The 12284-nt window shown below is 46.4% G+C and overlaps 1 long non-coding RNA gene across 1 annotated transcript; it reads left to right on the forward strand.

The window, feature by feature from the left end:
* The first annotated feature begins 412 nt into the window (after positions 1-412).
* Positions 413-8846, forward strand: LOC123332396. The gene is made up of 2 exons (XR_006549187.2): positions 413-1713; positions 8169-8846. It is a non-coding gene; the product is annotated as an uncharacterized LOC123332396 (long non-coding RNA).
* The last annotated feature ends 3438 nt before the right edge of the window (positions 8847-12284 follow it).

Consider the following 12284-nt stretch of genomic DNA (forward strand, 5'->3'; position numbering starts at 1 on the left):
GAATGTTCACACCAGCATTGTTCACAATAGCCGAAAGGTAGAAAAACCTAAATGACCATCAAGAAATGAATGGATAACAAAACATGGCACATCCACACAAGGAAATATTATTCAGCAATAAAAAGGACAAAGTACTGACATGCTACAACATGGACAAACCTTGGGAAAAGCATGCTACATGAAAAAGTACAGACACAAAAGGCCATATATTCCATTTATATGAAATATCCAGAATAGGCAAATTCATAAAGACAAAAACGATTAGCTACTGGAAGTAACTGCTTAATAAATACAGTATATTTTGTTTTTCTTTTTTATTCTTTTTATTTGTTTAATGAATTTATTCAGCTGTGCCAGGTCTTAGCTGTGGCATATGGGATCTTAGTTCCCTGACCAGGGATCAAACCCAGGCCCCCCTGCATTGAGAGCATGGGGTCTTAGCCACTGGACCACCAGGGAAGTCCTCAGGGTTTCTTTTTAAAGTAACAAAAATGTTCTGGGACTAGACAGCAGTCATGGTTTTACAACTCTGTAAATGTACTAAATGCTACTATTTAACATTTTAAAATAGTTAGAATGGTAAATTTTATGTGCATTTTACCACAATATAGAAAGATAAATATTCACTATGGAGTCAGGATGTGGTTGTCCAGCCACATCATCTGCAAATCAGGCAAACCTTTCCTGCCTAGTTCAGGCCATTGTTACACTCTCTGTGGGTTACCACGGCAAACTCCTGCCTGGTCCCCTGTCCCCAGGGTTACCTTCTCCACTCCATCTTCAACCAACTTTCTATGATGTCAAACTGAGCGCAGTGTTCCTTTGATTAAAATCTTTTCGTTTAATCTCCTACTGGGAAAGACCACACACTGCAGCCTTCACACTGCAGCCAAAGATGCTTCATGACCTGGCATCAGGTGCCCCTCTTCTTGTGTAGTTTCCACGGTGGGCATGCCCAGAGAAGGCAGGGACCACTGGGGTTCATGCATCCTTGGCATGGTCTCTCATGTACAGTAGATGCCCAGTAAATATTTGCTGAATGAATGAATCCAGCTCTTGCTATTTCCCCAAAACCCTGTATTCTAGCCAAACCAAATTTTCCAACTAGCCAGGCCAACCCATGTATCTGAGCCTTTGCACACATTGATCTCTCCAGTTAGACTGTTTTCTGACCCATCTGTCAATCTGGGCCAGCCCTGATTCTTCTTGCAGACTCAGTTCAAGCATGCATTCTGCCGTGACTGTCAATCACTCATTTCTCGGGTTCCCACAGACCCCTGGCTGGCCCTCCGTGGCAGCAGTTAGCACTCGTCCTGGGAGCATTTATCTCCATGCTTGTCTCCCCTGCTGGATCATGGGGACTGAGGAACTCATCTTAAACATCCTGTTCCCCACCCTCCACGTGTGATGCGTAGGGGGAAATAAACAAATAAGTACTCGATAATTTGTCTGGCAGGGCATACCTGGGGAATTTTTTTTTTTTCTTTGCCCAGGAGGAAACTATCTGAGTTAAACTGGAGATTGAGGGCAGCTGCCACTGAATCTCTCCAAATCATTCTATTTGCTTTGTGGCAAAAGGCAAGAGGTGGAAGACTCAGAAATTGAAGCGGGTGCAAAAGTGGGCCATTGTAACAACGCGAGGGACATTTCACCCTCACCGAGCACCTCTCTTCCTGAAGGGTCCTGCCGTGTGCTGGCTGAACTGATCAGAAAGTGAGTGTCACCTGTTTCTTTGGGAAGGCCCCCTGCAGCCTGAGCAGTCAAGGACCACGCGTGAGGGTGAAATTCCAGGTCTCCTGTGCATCACTCTCTTTCTCACTTGGTCCCTTTTTGTCCACTCATGTCAGGAGGAATAGTTTATTATGACTCTTCTTATTGACCGTAGTCTTTTTGGTTTGGTCCAAATGTGCTCTGCAGTCTGCACTCTACTCAGCACCTCATGTCTGCTGCAGGGTCCCTTTGATTAACGTGCCCTGCTCTCCCACTGTGCAGGGGGCTGGGGCTGCATCTTTTGCCTAGGGCTTCCCTGGTAGCTCAGTTGGTGAAGAATCTGCCTGCAATGCAGGAGACCCTGGTTCTATTCCTGGGTGGGGAAGATCCGCTGGAGAAGGGATAAGCCACCCACTCCAGTATTCTTGGGCTTCCCTGGTGGCTCAGATGGTAAAGAATCATCCTGCAATGCGGGAGACCTGGGTTTGATCCCTGGGTCAGGAAGATCCCCTGGAGGAGGGCATGGCAACCCACTCCAGTATTCTTGCCTGGATAATCCCCATGGACAGAGGAGCCTGGAGGTTATAGTCCAGGGGGCTGCAAAGAGTCAGACAACTGAATGACTAAGCATATAGCTCTTCTAAGTCTTGGACCCAGAGTCACTTGGCACCCTGGGCTTCAAGGAAGGAAAAGGAGAGGTCTAGGAACATGTTGGTCCCAAAACAGAAGGGAGCGGAGGTGATATGGTTTTGTGCATCTGTTGAATGAGGTCACTCAGTTCTGCCTTTCCTGTGAGGCCGTGGTGTTACTGTTAACAGGTGAGGAAACCAAGATGAAGCAACTCCCCCAAGGTTACGCCCTTCCACAGTCAGTGCCAGGGCCAAAGTCCACATCTGGGTCTGCCCACCCCAGTGCCCAGCCACTCTCCCTTCTCCCACCCTGCACCTCTGGCTATGAGAAAGGGCTGCCCCGTGGGCCAAGGGGAGGGGGAGCCAGCAGACACTTCAGGTGTCCAAGGGGCAGGTGCCCGAGGATCTGAGGGAGTGAAAGGGAAAGTGAAGTCGTGTCTGACTCTTTGCAACCTCACGAACTGTAGCCCCGCAGGCTCCTCTGTCCGTGGGATTTCCCAGGCAAGAATACTGCAGTGGGTTGCCATTTCCTTCTCCAGGAGATCTTCCCAACCCAGTGATTGAACCCAGGTCACCCGTGTTGTAGGCAGACACTTTACCATCTGAGCCACCAGGGAAGTCAAATGTAGATCTGAGGGAGAGTACCATTCAAATCCAAAGGGTCCTGCCGGCCGAGGATTCCGTGGTGTTCTTCACATCAGGCTGTGTTTGGTGCTTCAGGTCTGGGCGTTTTAGAGCGGGAAATGCAGGGCGCCACAAGAAGCCAGCAGAAGAGAGGGATCGGCGGGGAGTTGGCAAAGGCGAGGCCCCTACCAGTAAGTGGACGTGGACGAGGGCCAGGCTCCCGCTCCTGGAAATGGAGGTAGAAGTCAGATCGTCAGGTTTGATTAACCTTTCTCATATGCACCATGTATTCCAGTGACAGAACCAAAACAGGAAGATAGGAGGGGCTGTCCTGCAGAGAGCGCTTCCCTGGGGGGAGAAACACAGGCAGAAACAAAACTGAAAAAATCAAATCAAATCATCAGATGGGACGGTCTAGCAGGGATTACTCTTGCCTGGAAAATCCCATGGATGGAGGAGCTGGGTAGGCTGCAGTCCATGGGGTCGCTAAGAGTCGGACCCGGCTGAGCGACTTCCCTTTCACTTTTCACTTTGATGCATTGGAGAAGGAAATGGCAACCCACTCCAGTGTTCTTGCCTGGAGAATCCCAGGGACGGGGGAGCCTGGTGGGCTGCCGTCTATGGGGTTGCACAGAGTCGGACACGACTGAAGTGACTTAGCAGCAGCAGCAGCAGCAGCAGCAGCAGGGATTGGGAAAGGCCTCCATCTGGTGGAATAGAGCTGGAGACATCTCAGGAGAAGAGGCTCCTAATAGCTACCCAGCTCCACCAGGAGGCTCCTCAATGGGCTCTGATGTAGAACTCGGGTCAGTGTTTTCCCACTTACATTTTCATGCCTCTGCTTCTTGTTTTAAATTTTATTGAAGTACAGTTAATCTACAGTCTTCTGTTAATTTCTAGTTGTACAGTAAAATGATTCAGTTATACATACACATGCATTCTTTTCCATATTCTTTTCCACTGTGGTTTATCACAGAGTATTGAATATAGTTCCCTGTGCTATACAGCAGGAGCTTGTTGCTCATCCATTTTCTATATCATAGTTTGCATCTGCTAACCCCAGCCTCCCAGTTCGTCCCTCCCCCCAACCCACCTCGGCAACCACGAGCCTGTTCTCTATGTCTGTGCGTCTGTTTCTGTTTCATAGATAAATTCATTTGTGTCATATTTTAGATTCCGCATATAAGTGATAGCTTATGATATTTGTCTTCCTCTGTCTGACATTTCACTTAGTATGATAATCTCCAGGTCCAACTATGTTGCTGCAAATGGCACTATTTCATTCTTTTTTATGACTGAGGAGTATGTGCATACGTGCATGCTAAGTCACTTCAGTGTCCCACTCCAATGCTTAAGTGTCAACTCTTTGGGACCTTGTGAACCGTAGCCCGCCAGGCTTCTCTGTCCATGGGGATTCTCCAGGCAAGAGAATCCACTGGAGTGGGTTGCCATGACCTCCTCCAGGGGATCTTCCCATACAGGAATGGAACTCGCGTCTCTTACGTCTCCTGCATTGGCAGGCAGGCTCTTTACCATTAGCGCCACCTGGGAAGCCCCAGCTGAGGAGTATGCTGCCGCTGCTGCTAAGTCACTTCAGTCGTGTCCGACTCTGTGCAACCCCATAGATGGCAGCCCACCAGGCTCCCCCGTCCCTGGGATTCTCCAGGCAAGAACACTGGAGTGGGTTGCCATTTCCTTCTCCAATGCATGAAAGTGAAAAGTGAAAGTGAAGTCACTCAGTCATGTCCGACTCTTAGCGACCCCATGGACTGCAGCCCACCAGGCTCCTCCATCCATGGGATTTTCCAGGCAAGAGTACTGGAGTGGGGTGCCATTGCCTTCTCCGAGCTGAGGAGTATACCCTTGTCTATATATATCTCGTCTTGGGAGTAGGGCATGGGGCATGCTGGTGACATGAGGCATTGATCAGGCCAGAGAACTTAGTATTAACCACGCCTGATGGTGCAGCAAGGGTTCATGGATAGGAAGGTGGTCAAGACAGAAAATATTTTTATGATAAAGTTCTAACGTGATGATGCTTCTGTAAGGTCCAGACCACCTCCATGAGGTACAGACCTCCCTTGCCTGCCCCCCACCCCTGCAAACACTGTAAAAGATAGCAAGTCTCTTCCTCTGTCTACCGCATCCCTCCCTTCATGCAGACCACAGGGATCACCGATCGTGAAGGGGCAGGTACCTCGGCGGGGTCCAGGAGGGCAGGGGACAGTTGCATCCATCATACCGTCACGGCTGCTTGATCTCACCATTCTTTGCACAGCTTCGTGTGTTAATGAAAATAACGGCCAGGGTGATTTTTCTTCCTAAGTTTTGAACTTGGGCTGATCTCTGTTTCTGGCCTATCATAGATGACAATGTCAGTGCCCACCCAGATATCCTTTGGCATATTTCTGAGGTGAAACTTACTCTCCCCTGTGGAGTCAGGCTGAAGCACCCTCTGCAGGGGCTTGCCTGAGTCTTCCTCCTGGCGCGGACTCCTCTCTTGCCCCGCCTTGTTCCCCCAGTCACCTATTAGTCTCCTCTGGGAGCACTTCTTTAAATAAACTACTTGCACATTAATCTTTGTCTTAAGATCTGCCTCCTGGGAGCCCAACCTAAGACATTTAGGTTCAGGAGTATGGGCGAGAAGGCTGCAACTGTAATTCGTACCAGCCAGAACCTCGGCTGGCTTTCCCATAGCATCGCCAGATTTAGCAAGTAAAAGTTTGAATTTCAGATAAACAGGATGCTCAGTTAAAGTGAATTTCAGATTAAAAAAAACAAATCACTTTTTAGAACAAGCATACCCCGTGCAATATTTGGGATATACTTACACTAAAACTGGACTTCCCGAGTGGTGCTGGTGGTAAAGAACCTGCCTGCCACTGCAGGGCACTCAAGAGATGTGGCTTCAACTCCCTGAAAGAAAGCATGACAACATATTCTAGTATTCTCGCCTGGAGAATCCCATGGACAGAGGAGCCCAGCAGGCTGCAGTTCATAGGGTCAGAAAGAGTCAGACACAACTGAAGTGACTTAGCATGCATGCGTGTATGCACTAAAAATTGTTCATTTCTTATCTGAAATTCAAATTTAACTGGGTGTTCTGTATTTTATTTACATGGCAATCCTTAGAAAGAGTGCTTGGTATTTCGCCTTCACTGGTCTGTTCATCTAAGAAAAAAGTTTTTAAATTACATTTATGACTATGTGGGTATAAAGATGAATATAATTCAGGCTGGGCTTCCCTGGTAGCTCAGCTGGTAAAGAACCCACCTTCCATCCAGGAGACTCCAGTTCAATTCCTGGGTCAGGAAGATCCCCTGGAGAAGGGATAGGCTACCTACTCCAGGATTCTTGGGCTTCCTTGTTGGCTCAGATAGTAAAGAATTCGCCTGTAGTGCAGGAGACCTGGGTTTGATCCCTGGGTTGGGAAGATCCTCTGGAGGAGGGTAACCCTGCCCCTGGAGGAGGCAGATCTTAAGACAAAGATTCATGTGCAAGTAGTTTATTTAAAGAAGTGCTCCCAGAGGAGACTAATAGGTGACTGGGGGAACAAGGCAGGGCAATACGGTAACCCTCTCCAGTATTCTTGCCTGGAGAATCCCCATGAACAGAGGAGACTGGTAGGCTGCCGTCCATGGGGTCTCAAAGAGTCGGACACGACTGAGCAACAAAGCACAGCAGCAGCATAATTCAGGCTGGATTCATTATTACATACTCATTATCACACTCATTTTTCTTCCACTCTAAAAAAATTAAAGTTAAATATATTCATGGATGTCTCTATCATGGGCCCCAGGCACCATACCTACCATGCCTAATGGATAAGTCGGCATACGAAGTGCCTCAAATGCCACAATTAGACATAACTGGACATTCTTCATTGACCTTTGTTCAACGAAGACCTCTAGGATTAGACTGTGTCTCAGGAAACTAGTCCTAGTTGAGAGGATGGTGAAGAGGCCAAGAATCGAACTTTTGTACTCAGGGGAAGGTAGTCACCATGACTGAGGTGGGCCATTAGTAGGGCTTTAGTAAGGGCAGCTGGAAGGCTCACTAATTTGAGCGTCTATATGCTATAATGCGGCGAAGGCAATGGCACCCCACTCCAGTACTCTTGCCTGGAAAATCCCATGGACGGAGGAGCCTGGTGGGCTGCAGTCCATGGGGTCGCTAGGAGTCAGACACGACTGAGCGACTTCACTTTCACTTTTCACTTTCATGCATTGGAGAAGGACATGGCAACCCACTCCAGTGTTCTTGCCTGGGGAATCCCAGGGACGGGGGAGCCTGGTGGGCTGCCGTCTCTGGGGTCGCACAGAGTTGGACACGACTGAAGCAACTTAGCATCAACAGCAGCATGCTATACTGCTCAGCAGCTTTGCATCATGCAAAGGTGTGGCCTGCACACAGTCTGAGTGGTGCAATGGACTTACCTAAAAGGCTCAAAACCACTGCTGGGCTCACCACCTCCTTATGAAAGCAGGCAGGATGCCATCACTCAAAAACCTATGACCTGGGCTCCCAGCATTGCTCAGTGCTCTTCCTCTCCTTGAGAAAGGTTTAAAGCTAGTGGTCCAGCACTCACAGTGTGCCTTTGAAAATAAAGCTTTATTGGACATGACCGTGACTATTTGGTTCCATGTTACTTATAGCCGCTTTTTAAGAAAAATATTTATTTGTTTATTCGGCTGTGCCAGGTCTCACTTGTGGCACATGGGATCGTCTACCTTTGTAAAATCTTCAGTTGCAGCATGCTGTTGTTTAGTTGCTAAGCCGTGTCTGACTCTTTTCGACCCCACAGACTGTAGCCCGCCAGGCTCCTCTGTCCCTGGGATTTCCCAGGCAAGAATACTGGAGTGATGTTACCATTTCCTTCTCCAGGGGATCTTCCCCACCCAGGGGTCAAACCTGAGTCTCCTCATTAGCAGGCTGAGTCTTAACCACTGAGCAACTGATTGGGTGTAGCATTCAGAATTTTTTTTTTCTTTTTAGTTGCACAGGAACTCCTAGTTTCAACATGTGGGATCTACTTCCCTGACCAGGGATTGAGCTCAGGTCCCCTGCTTTGGGAGCGCAGAGTCTTAGCCACTGGACCACCAGGGAAGTCCCCACTTATAGCTGCTTTTGTGAAGAGCTGAATAGTGGCAACAGAGAACAAACGTCCCCCAAAGCCTATAATATTTACTTATCTGGCCTTTACAGGAAACGCTTGCCAACCCGTGCTCAAGGCTATGCGGAGATTCACAGGATGAAGTCTTAGGAGAAGCCCCTGTTTCGGCATACAGGAGATCTGAACTAAAGCCCTGACCCTCCGTGTTTGCTGGAGTGCACAATGCAGGCGCTGTATTCCCCTTCCCATGCCCACCAGTCTTAACAAAAATCTACAAACTATCTCCAAGGAGATGGAAAGGGCTTATCTCTTCAGTTAAATTGGGAAAATACAGCGGAAAAACTTGCCCAGATGGTGTATAAATCCAAATGAGAAACACACCTCCAAAGAGCAGGGCGCATTGCTGGTGGGAGCATCCAGGGTTAGGAAAGGAGGAGGAGGGATATTTGGGGAAAAGGGTGGCGACGCTGTTCAGAAATTTTTGCCTGCCCTTTGCAATCACTTAAATAATCTGTGGTGTTCAGTGGGTATTTTACCTGACCTAATTAAAAATCAGATTGCTATTTTAACTGAGAAAAATAGGACTTTCAACTGTTTTAGAACGAAGAAAAGAATAAACATTATCAAGACCATCTCTTAGAAGATTAGGACAAAAAAATCCAAGAGGAGAGGCTTCAAAGCTGTTTTTGTTTTCCCTGGCTTTGAAATACATAGACAGTCCTGATAATTTTATCTTCCTGGAAATATAGCAAATAAAGTCTATTTACTACTCCCGGGCAATTCCATACATAAATTAAAAAAAAAAAAAAAACACACAAAGCACTTTAAATGAATTCTCCTGTGAGTCTCAAATCCATCATTTCTCTTCCTGTGGTGAGGGCTTTATGCCACAGATCAATGCAATTCGAAAGTTTTGGAGGTGATTTTGTTCTTCCTACCTTGCTATTTGATGAGTTTTCAGATGGCCATCTAAAGAACAGCTTACATGCTGTCTCTCATGGATCTCAGGGAGGCTGCAGAGGAGCTGACATGTTGAGAAATGGTTAGCAGAGATATAAATATATTTTATCTCGTTTCTTTAAGCCAGCTTTTAAAATTAGTTCAAACACACTACTTAGTGAATTCATGAAAATCTTTTTTTTAACTCTGAGAATATTTCTACTTCTCACCCTCACATTTAATAGGAGGGCTATTTTAGGAAGCATCATCTTTCCCAGTAATAAAGGCTTTCTAGGCACAAGCCATGCCACAAAAAGCACATGGAAAGATGAGTTGATTCCCCTTAAAGTGTACTTTTGAATGTGTTGGATTTAAAAATGGGATAAGATATTCTAATTTCCCTAATTAGAGCTTTTTTCAGGCAGTCAGATATAAAGCAAATCATTCTGCGGCCATAAAAGTCATCTGCTCTTGGTAGGACTTGCATTTACAGACAGTTTTGTATATAATTCATTCTTTCTTTCTTTCTTTCAACAAAACAACTATCAAGCACCCTGTATGGTCCAGATCTTGTACCAAACTTAGCAATACCGAGATTAAAGAAATAGTTCCTGCCATTGAGTCCATGGAAGATGGACACAGAAAACAAAAAAACCCCAACAATGACCATACGATGGAGCAAGTGTGTCGGTAGACCCTGAAGTTACCTCTGGAAGCTGAAAGCACACGTCAGCAAGACTGACTGGCTGTCTGGTTGACTGATGGATACCCAAGCCTCGTTCCTAAAACAGACGTTATCAATATGGCCAATCAAATGGCATAGCAAAAGAGCAAATACACAGATTAGGTAAAAGCTAAATCTCCTACTTTCTGCCAAAGCGGATAAATTTCTATCTCAACCCTTCCTAGAAGAGCAGATATGACACAGTGATAGAGCTGAGATAGCTTCCTTTGCCAGGCCAGAGAGATAAGATAGCTTGCCTTTACCCGCCACTGCCACCTTTTAAAAATATGTATATACCCCAGGAAGATACCGCAGGTCCCAAAGCCCTGCAAGTGAAATAGCCATACATCCAGTTCACATGTGACCAAGTTTCCGTGATCCCTAACTGCATCAGTTGGAATGCTTTTGGCTGCAAGTAACTGAATATCTAATTAATGAGGCTTAAACAACAGGGCATCATTTTCCTTACATAACAATAAATCCAGAGGTGTAAATTCCAAATGAGGGGCAAGGGTGGTATTCAAAACACTGAACAATCAACATGCCACAGACCATGGCAAACCAGAACCGGTGCCCAACCAATCAGAACAAACCCCAGCTGTGAACATCGGCTGCTGCTGCATCACCACATCTGGCTGAATTCCATCCCTGCTTCCAGGTTGGCCCTGCAGTTCAGTGGTGTCAGAGCTTGGGTTACCCTCCAGAGCTTCTCTTGGCCTTCCCTTCGTGGTGAGAGGTTGATTGCCATGCCTCCAGACATCACTTCCTCCCCTAACAGTGAAATCTACAAACAGGAAGGAAGGGGTGAAGGTTGCTCCTAGGGCTTTTCTCTTTGTATTAGGGAGACATCTCCCCACCCCCAGAAGCCCTCAGTCAATTTCCTCTTAAGTGCTATTAGCCAATTAGAGATACCAAGGAAACATTTCATGCAAAGATGGGCACAATGAAGGACAGAAATGACAAGGACCTAACAGAAGCAGAAGACGTTAAGAAGAGGTGGCAAGAATACACGGAAGAACTGTACAAAAGAGATCTTCTTGACCCAGATAACCACGATGGTGTGGTCACTCACCTAGAGCCAGACATCCAGGAGTCTGAAGTCAGGTGGGCCTTAGGAAGCATCACTAGGAGCAAAGCTAGTGGAGGTTATGGAATTCCAGCTGAGCTTTTTCAAATCCTAAAAGATGATGCTGTTAAATATGCCAGCAAATATGCCAGCTGTTAAATATGCTCAATATGTCAGCAAATTTGGAAAACTCAGCAGTGGCCACAGGACTGGAAAAGGTCAGTTTTCATTCCAATCCCAAAGAAAGGCAATGCCAAAGAATGCTCAAACTACCACACAACTGCACTCATCTCACACGCTAGCAAAGTAACACTCAAAATTCTCCAAGCGAGGCTTCAACAGTATCTGAACCGAGAACTTCCAGATGTTCAAGCTGGATTTAGAGACGGCAGAGGAACCAGAGATCAAATTGCCAACACCCATTGGATCATAGAAAAAGCAAGACAGTTCAGAAAAACATCTACTTCTGCTTTATTGACTATGCCAAAGCCTTTGACTGTGTGGATCACAACAAACTGTGGAAAATTCTTAAAGAGATGGGAATACCAGACCACCTGACCTGCTTCATAAGAAATCTGTATACAGGTCAAGAAGCAACAGTTAGATCCAGTCATGGAACAACAGACTGGTTCCAAATTGGGAAAGGAGTATGTCAAGCCTGTATATTGTCACCTTGTTTATTTAACTTATATGAGTACATCATGCAAAATGCCGTGCTGGATGAAGCACAAGCTGGAATCAAATATCAATAACCTCAGATATGTAGATGACACCACCCTTATGGCAGAAAGTGAAGAGGAACTGAAAAGCCTCTTGATGAAAGTGAAAGAGGAGAGTTAAAAAGCTGGCTTAAAATTCAGTGTTCAGAAAACTAAGATCATGGCATCTGGTCCCATCACTTCACAGCAAATAGATGGGGCAACAATGGAAACAGTGACAGATTTTACTTTCTTGGACTCCAAAATCACTGCAGATTGTGACTGCAGCCTTGAAATTAAAAGATGTTTGCTCCTTGGAAGAAAAGTTATGACCAGCCTAGATAGCATATGAAAAAGCAGAGACATTACTTTGCCAACAAAGATCCATCTAGTTAAAGCTATGGTTTTTCCAGTAGTCGTGTGTGGATGTGAGAGCTGGACCATAGACAAAGCTGAGCGCCGAAGAATTGATGCTTTTAAACTGTGGTGTTGGAAAAGACTCTTGAGAGTCCCTTGGACTGCAAGGAGATCCAACCAGTCCAACCTAAAGGAGATCAGTCCTGAATATTCATTGGAAGAACTGATGCTAAAGCTGAAACTCCAATACTTTGGCCACCTGATGCAAAGAGCTGACTTATTGGAAAAGACCCTGATGCTGGGAGGGATTGGGGGCAGGAGGAGAAGGGGATGACAGAGGATGAGATGGTTGGATGGCATCACTGACTCAATGGACATGAGTTTGAGCACGCTCTGGGAGTTAGTAAAGGACGGGAAGCCTGGT

The sequence above is a fragment of the Bubalus bubalis genome, chromosome 3 (genome assembly GCF_019923935.1).
Source record: "Bubalus bubalis isolate 160015118507 breed Murrah chromosome 3, NDDB_SH_1, whole genome shotgun sequence".
Lineage (NCBI taxonomy): Eukaryota > Metazoa > Chordata > Mammalia > Artiodactyla > Bovidae > Bubalus > Bubalus bubalis.